This window comes from Cannabis sativa, chromosome 7 (assembly GCF_029168945.1).
Source record: "Cannabis sativa cultivar Pink pepper isolate KNU-18-1 chromosome 7, ASM2916894v1, whole genome shotgun sequence".
Classification (NCBI taxonomy): Eukaryota; Viridiplantae; Streptophyta; class Magnoliopsida; order Rosales; family Cannabaceae; genus Cannabis; species Cannabis sativa.
The window spans coordinates 61,772,407-61,785,877 of record NC_083607.1 but is presented as its reverse complement, the minus strand read 5'-3'; the positions used below and the strand labels follow the sequence as shown (position 1 = coordinate 61,785,877).

Below are 13,471 nucleotides of genomic sequence, written 5' to 3'. Positions count from 1 at the left end.
TTTGTATGTATTTATATGTGGTCTAAATAAAGTAAATTAATCTGATACTTCTTAACATTCCTAAAACAAATGCAATGCTATAGGTCTTATACAAACTTAAGCATATATTTGGCTTCTAAAGATATAAGTAAATGAATATTCTTAATTTATTCTCATTAAATCAATTTGCCGATGTTGGTTGGAGTTGGATTTATCACTCTTAAAGATAAAAGTATAATGTGGATAATATATAATTTTATTTAATCAATGATGGTATGGTTACTCTCCAATTAATTAAAACTATATAAATATCGATTCTATTATCTATATCTCAAAAATTGTAATTTTAGAATGAATTATTTCACCTTATATAAGAAATTTTGTCATCATTTGAAAGTAATATATCCTCCACAAATAAAACAAACATTACTCTCACTGTCCTGCATCATATTCGACTATACTTGAATAGATGGTCGTTGGGGTCCGTTCTTCCTGCATACAATTCTATTTGAGGCATTTTAAAGTGCTTTGACAACTATGCATCTACAATCCTTTTCACACATGGTTTCGTGTCCTTCTCTTCCAAGTGGGACATAGTTCCATTTTGTTTCCGGGAGATCTTTTTTGTGAGCTTTGTTAACTCTTCAATTTTATGCTTCAAATATTGAGTTGTAGCATCTGGTAATTCTTTTTCACGAATGCGATCGTTAATATGGATTCTTAGGTCATCTCCGTGAGGTTTGGCATTCTCAGTTCTAATCTTTTCTCTTTTGGCGTTCAGTCTCCTCCAAAGATCAGTTGTGGAAAGACTTCCACTTTAATGTCCCCACTTCAAGCCTCAATTAGGCCTTCCCCCACGGACTAGTTACTTTTATACACAGGTACGTCATTTTTGGTTGCCTTTAAATTGATGATTGACCCTACAAACCAACACGAGTGTTTTTAGCGTGCTTCGTCCTCACTCGCATGCTTCCTGGAAAAGCTTCCCAGGAGGTTACCCATCTTGAAATTACCCTAGGTCAAGCACACTTAACTATGGAGTTTCTTTGTGATTGGCTACCTGTAAATAAGATGCACTTTGTTGATATAGGTAGTACCAATAAATTCATTTAAACCCTCTTCAATTGTGTAGTCTCATACTTAGACAGTCTCAAAATCATCACACTTGACCTTCCCTAGGCAGTGTAGGATTGCACAACTTACCTAGTATTTATTCTTACAGATCACGAGACTATTGACTGTCACAATCACCCCTTACAGGGTCTGACGTCCTCGTTGACCACACTTTCAGTTGGGTCAATACTTTGATACCATTTGTAACGTCCCTGCTTCAAGCCTCCATTAGGCCTTTCCCCCACAAACTAATGGCCCTTATACACGGGTATGTCACTTTTGGTTGATTTCTAGATTGATGACTGACTTTACAAAGCAACACGAGTGTTTCTAACGTGCTTTGTCCTCACTTGTATGTTTCTTGGAAAAATTTCCCAAGAGGCCACCCATCCTGAAATTATCTGAAGTTAAGCACACTTAACTATTGTAGCCAATTACAATAGAACATCGCAGTTAAGCTTGCTTGACCTAGAATAATTTCAGGATGGGTGACCTCTTGAGAACAATTTGTTGATATAACATTAACATAACGTTAATCGAGCCAAGTTTAAGAGTCCATACAAAAATTTATGCATAAATAGAAATCTAATGATGAATTATGAGAGTATGTTTGCATTCTTAGAGCTACTGTTTGTATGTTTATTGTCAACAAACTAGGTTAAGTTGCTTAAAGCTATTAAAAAAGCCCTTGTACTTTAGTTATACTATAACTTATAGCCATATAAGTATATTGTTTAAAAGATGATAAAAATGTAAATGGAAGGGCATATATTCGTAACAATTTGCATAGTTCACAAGGAATTTTGGCAATAGAGAAAAATTTAGGAGGCACAACTCATCAAAGTTCACAGTTTAAGGGCAAAAATGTTATTTATTCAATTAGTAAATTATACCCAACATAATACAATGTTAATTTCTATATTGTTATAAATATTAATAATTATGTGGATGTCCAAATCTTCTATTTATTACCATTAATTGTAATCAACATTCCTCTTTTTCTTAGTTTCCATTTTTAGTTTCTTAATATCTCACTCTTGTATTTGTATAAATAAGGGTTCACCCCATTGGAATAAACAACTCAAAAATTCTCATTCACTTTCTCTTTCTCTCTTCATCTTCTTCTTCTTTCTTCTCATCTACTTTATATTATTTTATATTATTTATAACATATATAATAATATTCCATTCTATTAAATATGATTGATACATAATGATATAAAGTTGCACCCATATATAAGATGGTCTAAATTAAAATTACGTGCATTAGCACATATTCTTAATTTTATATATTTAATTTTCTGTATAGGTAATGAATTATGACTTTTAATTACTATAAATTAAAGTAAATATCATAAGTAGTTTAATTATATAAAAAATATTTTTTTTTTAAAAAAATAACAAAATTTTCCCAGATACTCGATGCAAAACCTAATCTTCCCAGAAATTGCAAAACACACACAATCACAAGATCAGATCTAAACCGATCTGATCTATCCCCAAACACACACAAAAATAGAGTAAAGAAAGGTTTAGAAAACACCAGAAATTTTTCTCGAAGTTCACCAAAAAATTTGGCTACGTCTTTGTTGAGCTGTTCCTCAGATCTGAGAGCTCGATTCCACTATGAATTGATGTTCAGAGTTACAAGGCAGAGATTCCAAGTCACAGGTATGGTTTTGACTGGTAATCTCTCTCTTTATTACTAATAATGTGTTTAGTCCCTCTTTCTCACACTGTACTAACTCACTTCTGTTTTCTTGTGCACGTATGAGCTTCTTCTCCTTCTTCTTCAAGTTTTACAACCTTGGATCTTGAAGAATACCACTCAACCGTAAGCCTATGTATGGATTTGCTGCAGGTATTTTTGACCTAATCCATTCGAACTAATTTCTGTTAGGGATTAAGTTGTAGAGGCCGAAGGCCACAATAGTAATTTTGCATGTATTAATTTTCCTAGCAGTCGTTCACCACTTCTCCTTCTCCTCTTTCTTCTTGCTGAAAACCTTGCAGCCGAACAATACTCAACCTTTCTTCTCTTCTTATGCAGCCCGATCCTAGAGCTTCCAAAACCAAACCCACTGCTGCCTTTTACTCCTCTTTCAGCCCTTCTATTCTTCTCCTTCAAGCTCTACAAGAGCTTCCTATGGCCGAACCTACACACAGAAATAAATAACAAGAAACTAGTAACAACAAAGATCTAAAATGATCTTTGTTGGTATATGAAGAAAGACCCAAGAAAACCAGCAGGAAAAATAAAGGGAAGAACACAATAATTTGATTTCGAAGTTCCCCTCAAAATCAAGGGTACATCTCCGTCAAGCTTCCCTCAAAGATGCTTGATGCTTCACTATCCATGTCAAAATCGATTACAAGGTGTTGGAGATTTCTAGCCACAACGTTCAGCAGGTAATCTCAAGTTTTGTCTCTTTTCTTCACTCTATTTTCTGGTTTGGTTTACAACAAAAAACACTCTAACTCTCTCTGTGTTTTTTCCTCTTGTTACTGAGGATTATTCTCTTCAAAATGGTTGCTGCAACTCTCCTTGGCTGAGTCAAAAACACACTTAAAAAAAAGGGCAGGTTGTACTCCCTTTTATATTGTTGTTGTTGTATGTGATGTTGTGCTTTGAGCTGAGAAAGACAGTTATAAAAACTGTTATTGTTTTTTCCTTGAGTTGCTGAAAGTTTGTTGGAGTCTTGAATATTGTTATTTATTTCTTAAGTTGTTATTGTAAAGAGCTAATAAGATTTAAGCCTATCAAACAGAACTGACTACTCCAAGAGTACTTATAAATTATAATGGTCTGTTGAGGCTTGTAAAAAATCTTACTTTATTTCCTTGTAACCTTGTTTAAGGTATTTTCTATGGGACCATTAGTATGAAGAGTTATCCAACAATAACATTATTTTGTTAGAAATAGATTGAACAAAATGTGTACTATAAAAATTTTTACTTTTAGTCACAACAAAACTTGTGAATAAAAGTAAAAAAGTTGTGACTAATTGTAAATTATTATTCCTATGTTGTGACTAAAAGGTTTGTGACTAAAGGTATTAGTCACAAAAATTACAATTTATTGTGACTAAATGTATTTTTATTCACAATACTTGACTAAAACTAAATTAGTAACAACTTGTGTCGAAATGCTATGTTTTAGTTACAAATAATTTTTTTGTGACTAAAAGTCACATTTAGTCACAAAAAATTTATGTTGTAACTAAAATGTTATCACTAAAGACCAATACAACAAGCTCAAAAGAGTTTTTTTCATTTTTTTTTATCATGTAATTTTTTTTACCAACCATTAGTACTAAGTACTAACTATGCAAGAAATTGTGTAAATAAAATTACCTACCACAATTATTCCTGGGAATAGATCTTCAATCCAAACTTTTATTCAATGGTGTTTTGTGCTTCTGCAAAACAGAAATTGGCATTTGACATAGGTTGGTTGAGTGCAAATAAAGAGAAAAGCATACTTAAATCGAGAACTTTTTTGGATAAAGATTTTGTAAGGAGAATGCTTATTATCACAGATTAATTAGTTGTGATTCCATACATTTTTATTGTATATTTATGGTTAAAATAACAAATATCTACTATTATTAATATTATTTATTTAAGAAAATTGATAAAATTTTAATTGATTAATTTAAATAAACAATAAAATAATATTAATAAATTAAACAAACAGCTATATGTTAATTAAATTCTGTTAAACTTAACAACATAAATATTAATTAAAATACCATTAAATTACACTACTACAATGCAAGCCTTTAGCTTCCCTTTTTTCAACCCAATTTATAAAAAGGGAAGCTAAAGGGGGTAAAAATATCTGCATTGACATTTAGAGGCGGTTTTTTGGTAAAAACCGTAGGTATAGAATGTATATATATCTATGTCGTCGGTTGGGGGTTGGGGAAAATCAGGATTTTTTTATATAACCATATGGCGTCGGTTATTAGGTATTAACCGACGCCATAGGTGCCACCTTTATTCGACACGTGGCACCTATGGCGTCGGTTAATACCTAATAACCAACGCCATAGGGTTATATATCAGACCCTTTCTGCTTCGTCTTTCTCACTTCCTCATTTCACACCTTGCTGAACACGAAGAACAGCCACCCACAGCAGCCCCAAACCCACGAAAAAACCCTCGCCAACCACCACTAAAACAACCTCATTCTCCCTCATTTCTTAACCACTTTACCCATTTTTTTCTTAAAATCTTCTATTTTCTATACCTAAACCTATACTGTTAAAAAGTTTAGTTTTTTTTCTCCTCTATATACCAAACCGAACCTATTATAAAGAAAGGTGGTGGGTATAACTCCGGCCACCGATTTTAGCGGAGAAAACGTTGAGTCTCAACGTCCATTAAGGTATAAATATGCTTTCTATTCATTTTATTTATGTACATTGGTATTATTTCGTTTTTGTAAATTTTTTTAGATTTTTTTTTTATTTTATTAATATTATATTGTGTGTGTTCTAGAGGTGGTCGGATTTTTGTAGCATTTTATCGCCGGATTGCGTTTATAAGGTAAATATTTATTAACTTGATATATAATATATATGTATATAATTTGTGTTTTATTATTGAATATGCGTTTATATATATCTTGTGTGTATATACTATTTGTGTATTTTGTGTATTTGTATTGTATATATATTTGTTGTGAATGAGAATGAAAGGTAGTAGGAATTTAATTAGTTTAGAGATAAAGTTTTTAAAATAATGGTAGTGTGAATATATAATTGATTATATATGTATATATATATTTATATGTTATTTTTAAAAAAATTAACTATGGAAATTAGTAACTAGCTAGTAACTTGCTACTTTGTTTAATAACTAGTGAGTAATTTAATAATTAAAATTTTAAATTGGTTGTATATTGCATTATGTTATAGGTTGTGTGCTAATATTTGAGGGTCGACATATTTCGGTGTTGATCGGATTTGCAATAGGTATATCCATCCGCTAACCTTTTGTTAGTATAATTAATTATCAATGCGTGCTTAGTTGAGTTTGAATATCTTAAATATTCATCCGTAGTGAAGTAGGTTCTACGAATACATGTACTGCGGTCGGATGGGTGGATAAATTTTGTATTGTTTATGTTAGTTTCTTTGTTCTGTATTGTTATATTTGTTTTGTTTGTTACTTTAGGCACTTTTAAAATTTTTGGGAACGTCCAATTACAGCTGTTATGCTGCCAAAATTTCGGTGGAATTTAGATCAAATTTTATTATAAAAAACATAAATGTTAAAGAAAAAGTACATAACATAAATAACTAGGTTATTACTCGCTAGTTATAAGAAATTAGGCGACATAAATCATTCATATTTGACTCAAAACATGTTCGTGTTAGTAGGTTTTTATATTTGACTCAAAACATGTTCGTGAAATTAGGTGACATTTGTTTTGTTTGTTACTTTAGGCACTTGTCTTGTATAATCTAATTTATGTGTCTATGCATTTATTATACTTAGTAGGTCTTATATTTGACTCAAAACATGTTCGTGTTAGTAGCATGATTATTAATGTCAAAGTTCATACTTTGAAAGGTTCTCAAATTTTGTTTATTAATGGTGTTAGGAAAATGTTATTAATAGGTTTAAATTTTTTGGAAACGTTCAATTATAGTCGTTATGCTGGCGAAATTTTGGTAGAATTAGGATAATATTTTATTTTAGTTTTTCTTAAACTTGGTTGTCAAGATTTTATCGGAAATGACTTTATCGGAAGTCAAGTACATAATTTTTGGTATAAGGTATGTTGTCTTTAACTTACTTTTATAAGAATATTTTTTATATATATTTAGATAATCCTTAAATACTTAGAGTAATTTTCGAATAATATTAATACAAACCCATATTATAAAATTTAAATGTATAAAAATATTAAATTACATAAAAATTAAAATATTACACATTATTTTATTATTCAATAAACTAATTATTATACAAAACATAACTTAAAAAATTATAAAAATAATAATAATATACTAAAAAAATACAAACCCATATTATAAAATTTAAATGTATAAAAATATTAAATTACATAAAAATTAAAATATTACACATTATTTTATTATTCAATAAACTAATTATTATACAAAATATAACTTAAAAAATTATAAAAAATAATACTAATATACTAGAAAAATACAAACCCATATTATAAAATTTAAATGTATAAAAATATTAAATTACAAAAAAATTAAAATATTACACATTATTTTATTATTCAATAAACTAATTATCATACAAAACATAACTTAAAAAATTATAAAAATAATAATAATATACTAGAAAAATACAAACCCATATTATAAAATTTAAATGTATAAAAATATTAAATTACATAAAAATTAAAATATTACACATTATTTTATTATTCAATATACTAATTATTATATAAAACATAACTTAAAAAATTATAAAAATGATACTAAAATACTAGAATACAAACACATATTATAAAATATAAAATATTAATAAAAAAATACCTAATATACAAACACTTAGAGCAATGTAAATTTGTATTTATTTAACTTTTTAATTTAATTTTATTTATGCTTTAATTTAATTTAATTAATAATACAAAAATAAATTTAGAATTTTAATAAATGTAAAAAAAATATATTAATTAAAGCTGAAAAAAAATTTTAGTAAACCCCTATGGAGTCGGTTATTTTATAAAAACCGACGCCATATGTACCCCTATGGCGTCGGTTCATATAAACCCTTTAGCGTCGCCCTGATCAGCGTCGGTAGCGAATTTCGCGAAAACCGAAGCTGAAAGGGCTTAAAAACCGCCTCTAAAGAGGATTTTTGTAGTAGTGTTAAGAACTGACAAATAACTAGTTTTTATATATAAAGATATAACATACTCAAACAAACATACATACATGTATGCATATCAAGTACATGTATAACATTATATTATTATTCATTACAATTATTTAAAAGATTGACTTTATTAGTAATATTTCATATATATATATATATATGTAAATGTCAATCGATAGATAATTAAATTACGTAATTTTATTTTGGAGGGCCAGCGCAAGCCCCAGTACCAGCCGGTCCAATACAAAAACATCCAGGTTGGCAAGGACTCCAAGGCGCGCAAAATTTACCCCAACATTGATTTTTTTCCGGTGATAATGCCATTTCCATCAACATTGCTTCAGCAATAGAAGCAGGTTCGATAACAGTCACCAACTTTCCATTATGATCATAGACCTCAACAGGACGACGAGCATGATGATCTGATTCTGAGTTTGATCGAAGTTGTTGAATAATATTCAAATAAATTCTTCCAGCTGAAACAGCAGTAGTAGTAGATGGAAGATTAAACACAAGAGCAACAATTACTATATAGCTCATCATCATCATCACACCAATTTTATTTTTGATCTCCATATTGATTATATATATTCTCACTAGCTTATTGTGTGCGTACTAGTAAGTAAATTATTATGTGTAAATATATAAGTTACAAGCATCCTATTTATAATAACACTAGTTACTTCAATTTGGTGTATATGCTCATAATAAATGAGGTGATGGTGCTGATTTTAATTTGTCCTCTTTTTCCTAAACAAGATATTAATATTAATTATAGAAAAATCATATTATCATATCTCATCTATTCTGTCCTGATCATTATTATTAGTTATTACGGGTCCATACTATATAGGTATGTGTGCATACATTAAGAGGACATGAATAATATGAGATAATAACTCCGTGTATATATATACAGTAGAACCTCTATTTAAGAATACTCTATTCAAGAATAACCTCTAATTTTTTATAAAAAAATTAAGTCCCGATTTGGGTCAGTTATAAATAAGAATAATCTCTAAATTGTAATTAGTCATAAATTTTCTAAGTCTCGTATTAATAAAGTATACATCTATATAAGAATAATTACATCTTAATAAAATGTATACATGTATTTTGTAAATTTATTTATGTAAAATTAATAATTTTATTATAAATTATAATACATGTATGAAATTATATTTACTCTAAAATATTTCTATTATGATATAGTATTAATGATTACTTATTGTTATTATTATTACATTGATATTTTTTGGTTTTTTAATTTTTTTTTTCTAGTGTAACTCTATTTAGTTATAACCTCCCAATTAGAATATAATTTACTTGGTCCCAAGTGTATTCTTGGATAGAGGTTCTACTGTATATATATGACAAAATTATACTAACTTTTACTTAACTTGAATATTAAAAGAGGATTAATTTTTGTTTGTTATTAGGTTGATATCACAAAATATCGAAATTAGAATTTTAATAAATCATTTTGTTGTAAAACAAAAGAATTCTATAAGGGAAATTGAATCCCGTCATTATTTTATGTTCCTTGAATTTATGTTGCTGCATGTCTTTATTTGTCAAGAATATTGTGATTACCCAATTTAGTGTTGCGTTCTTAATGATCATTTATCACCCCTCTTTATGGCTAAATATTTAATATATATGTGCTAGCTTTGATCATAACTATTATAGTTCTCAGCCATAAATATTGTAGCTGAATTTGTCGTAAAATTTTCTTAATTCCTTGAAAATATAATTCCGAACTCTAGGCCTTGAAAATATAGATCTATAATACACACTATGAGATGTATCCTCAAAACAATAAATAAATCTGACTTCTATAATGGAAATAACATAGCTCCTCACAATACAACTTACTAGTAATATTAAGAACGTAATCAAATGTTAATTTACCTAAATTAATATCACTAGCGAAGATAATTTAAATGATTAATTAAATTTCTAAAATATGAGTTCATCTAAATAAAATATGTATGTATGAATGTAATCTTTAGTAACTTAAAAATACCTTATCACTTTGTATGTAATTATATGTAGTACTCTAACTCAAGTTGAAACACCCTAACTAACATAGGCGTATTACGTGATTTTTAAACATGCTGTGCAGCTCGTTGTTAATCAACGAGGTTTATGGAAAACGTGATTAATTAAAATTTTTGCTTTTAAATTAAACTTATAAAATATTTATACAAAAGACTCGGGATCCCGATTACAAAATCATTTACAAAAGTTTACTGTTCATACAAAATAATTGTCGCCTAGCGACTAGTTACAAAAATAGCCTTGCTGTCCCGAGGATCGTACGCTCCAGGCCTAACCGCCCCGACATGTACAATCTTCATAGGCTCGTTCACGGTCCATCAACTTTAGCCTTGCCTTTACCTACACATAAACATAGCACTGTGAGTCGACAGACTCAGTAAGAAAAGCATAATAATACTCATACATAAATCTCGGTCATGATGAGACGCCCATACCCCTGATCATAACCCTAACTGTCGTGTCCAACACGATACTGAGTCCCCCTAACTGCCGTGTCCAACACGGTACTGAGTTCTGAACGTTCATAAGGACGGTACTATTGACAAGTAACAGCGTGATCGATCGAACCGGTCATACTTTGGCTGCTGGTCATACTCCAGCCTGTACCGACGTGTTACAGTATCAGCCTGATCGGTCAAACCGGTCATACTCTGGCTGCTGGTCATACTCCAGCCTGTACCGATGTGATACGTCAAATAGTATGGAACCACCAACCTAAGTGTCAGCCTGATCGGTCGAACCGGTCATACTCCGGCTGCTGGTCATACTCCAGCCTGTACCGACGTGACACAGTTGGATGGTTCGAAGCCAACATACATAACTAATGTAATCTAACAAGCTTCCTACATGCACGCTAAACATGTAATCTACATATGCATACTGTTATACTAATCTTACCTGGATTCCGAATTCAGGTGTGCCGGTCAACCCGACTGGAACTATCTGCGCGGCGGATTACAGGCTCCTAAACCATAAAAATCACAACACTATAAGTGATGCGCTAAATCACTTCCCGGGGACTTAAACTAGGAACTAAAAGTTTCCCTATCGATAAAAAGCACGGCAATACCCCCAAAAACACAAAATCGAGGAAAACTAGGGTTCCTGAATTTTTCCCAACTGGTAGACCGGTTCTGCAACCTGAATTCCGGTTCTGAGAATTCCTGGACCCTCATCCGGAATTCCGGTTGCACAACCGGAATTCCGGTTCCTCGCAGGAATTTTTTAAAAATTCACTACCCAACCAAATCCAACCCAAATCATCTCAAAACTTCCAGACCTACTCCATATAACCCATATAACATTTCTAAAGCATTAGATTCACCCAGGATACACAGAAATGAAAAACACCATTAAAGCCCAAGCTTTGAGTTTTAAAACTCAAACTTGGTTAGAATCAACTAACATGCAATCAAACCAGATTAAACCTACATAATCATGCATAAACTAGCCTATGAAAACAACTACAAACTTCAACAACATCACAACAACAGATTTTAACCATTTCTCTTTGAAAACCATAGTTTTGAGCTAAAAACTACCAAGCTTGAAATCAAGGCAAATAACATGCATTCACTAACTCTAAACTACTTAAATTAACAAGATTAATCCACTGAAAATAATAACAATTCACAGCAGCAAGAACATATTAAAAATCAAGCATGCATCATCATCTTTTCAAACATTTTCTAAAAACTACAAAAGGAAAAGAGTTAGAAACTTTACCAAGGCTTGAAGAACACTTAGAATGAAGGAAAAATAGCTTGAAAATCAGAAATCCCAGCCCTTGAAACACCCTACCAGCCGAGAGAGAAAGAGAAGAAAAGAGAGAGCCTTTTTTGAAAATTTTTTCTATTTTCTAAGTTTTGAATGAAAATGAACAAAAGGAATACTTAGCAATAATCTAATTCAGCCAACACATAATTAAAATAAACACATAAAATTCATTTACAAAGTCCACTAAAGGACAAAATATCATTGGGACAAAAAGATTATTTTATCCCTTCACACTAAAATAACATAATTAACACTAAAGGGGTATATTTGGGAAATTCTAAATTCTCGGCCATTCCCGACATTCCCAATGTCTAATAAACCGTCTCAAACTACTAACATACTAAGTTGTGATTTTTACTGAGCCAAACACCGAGTTCCATGATACCGGGCACCGGAATGCAAAATTATGGAAACTACTACATGACATAAAAATGCATCTCTGAATTCAATAATAACAGTATAATAAATTATTTAAATAACTATAAATAATTTCATAATTAAACGTGATTAACTGCTAATTGCCAAATTAAACTAAGCGGTCTTTACAACTATTCCCCCCTTAAAAGGATTTCATCCCCGAAATCTAACCTGAATAATTCTGGATGTTGAGCTCTCATATCTGACTCTAGCTCCCTGGTGGCTCCCTCCACCTTGCTGTTTCTCCAGAGAACTTTGACTAATGCTATGGTCTTATTCTGAAGGACTTTATCCTTTCTATCCAGGATCTGCACTGGCTGTTCTTCGTAAGTCATGTCTGGCTGCAGTTCTAGGCTCTCATAACTGAGTATATGAGAGGGATCTGAAACGTATTTTCTCAACATCGAAACATGGAATACGTTGTGAACTGCTGATAAAGCTGGAGGCAATTCTAACCGGTCTGCCACTTGACCTATCTTCTCGAGAATCTCGAAAGGTCCCGTAAATCTAGGGCATAACTTGCCTCTTTTCCCGAAACATTTGATCCCCTTCATCAGAGATACCCGTAAAAACACATGGTCCCCTACTTGGAACTCAACATCTCCGCATTTCGGATCTGCGTAACTCTTCTGTCTACTCTGTGAGGCAAGCATTCTAGCTTTTATCTTCTCTATTGCCTCGTTGGTCCGCTGCACTGACTCTGGACCTAGGTATTTCCTCTCCCCTGTCTCATCCCAGTGAATGGGAGATCTACACTTCCTACCGTATAACAGTTCATAGGGAGCCATCCCTATCGTACTCTGATAACTGTTGTTGTAAGAAAATTCTATCAACGGTAGATATTTATTCCATGAGCCTTCAAAATCCATAACACAGGCTCGCAACATGTCCTCCAATATCTGAATTGTCCTTTCGGACTGACCATCTGTTTGAGGATGGAATGTTGTACTAAATTTCAGCTTTGTACCCATTGCTCGCTGCAAACTCTGCCAAAATTTGGAGGTGAACTTCGGATCCCTGTCCGAAACTATAGACTTCGGTACCCCGTGAAGTCTTACAATCTCTCTGACATACAACTCTGCCAACTGATCCACTGAAAATGTTGTTCTAACCGGCAGAAAATGAGCAGATTTCGTAAATCGGTCCACCACTACCCAGATGGAATCAAATAAACCCGTGGTCCTAGGTAATCCGACCACAAAATCCATCGTGATATCTTCCCACTTCCATTCTGGTAGGGTTAGAGGCTGCAACAACC

General features: G+C 31.6%; 1 long non-coding RNA gene across 1 annotated transcript; it reads left to right on the top strand.

The window, feature by feature from the left end:
- Window positions 1-5,381: 5,381 nt before the first annotated feature.
- On the top strand, window positions 5,382-6,290 carry LOC133029248 (uncharacterized). The gene is made up of 3 exons (XR_009683394.1): window positions 5,382-5,482; window positions 5,596-5,643; window positions 6,015-6,290. It is a non-coding gene; the product is annotated as an uncharacterized LOC133029248 (long non-coding RNA).
- The last annotated feature ends 7,181 nt before the right edge of the window (window positions 6,291-13,471 follow it).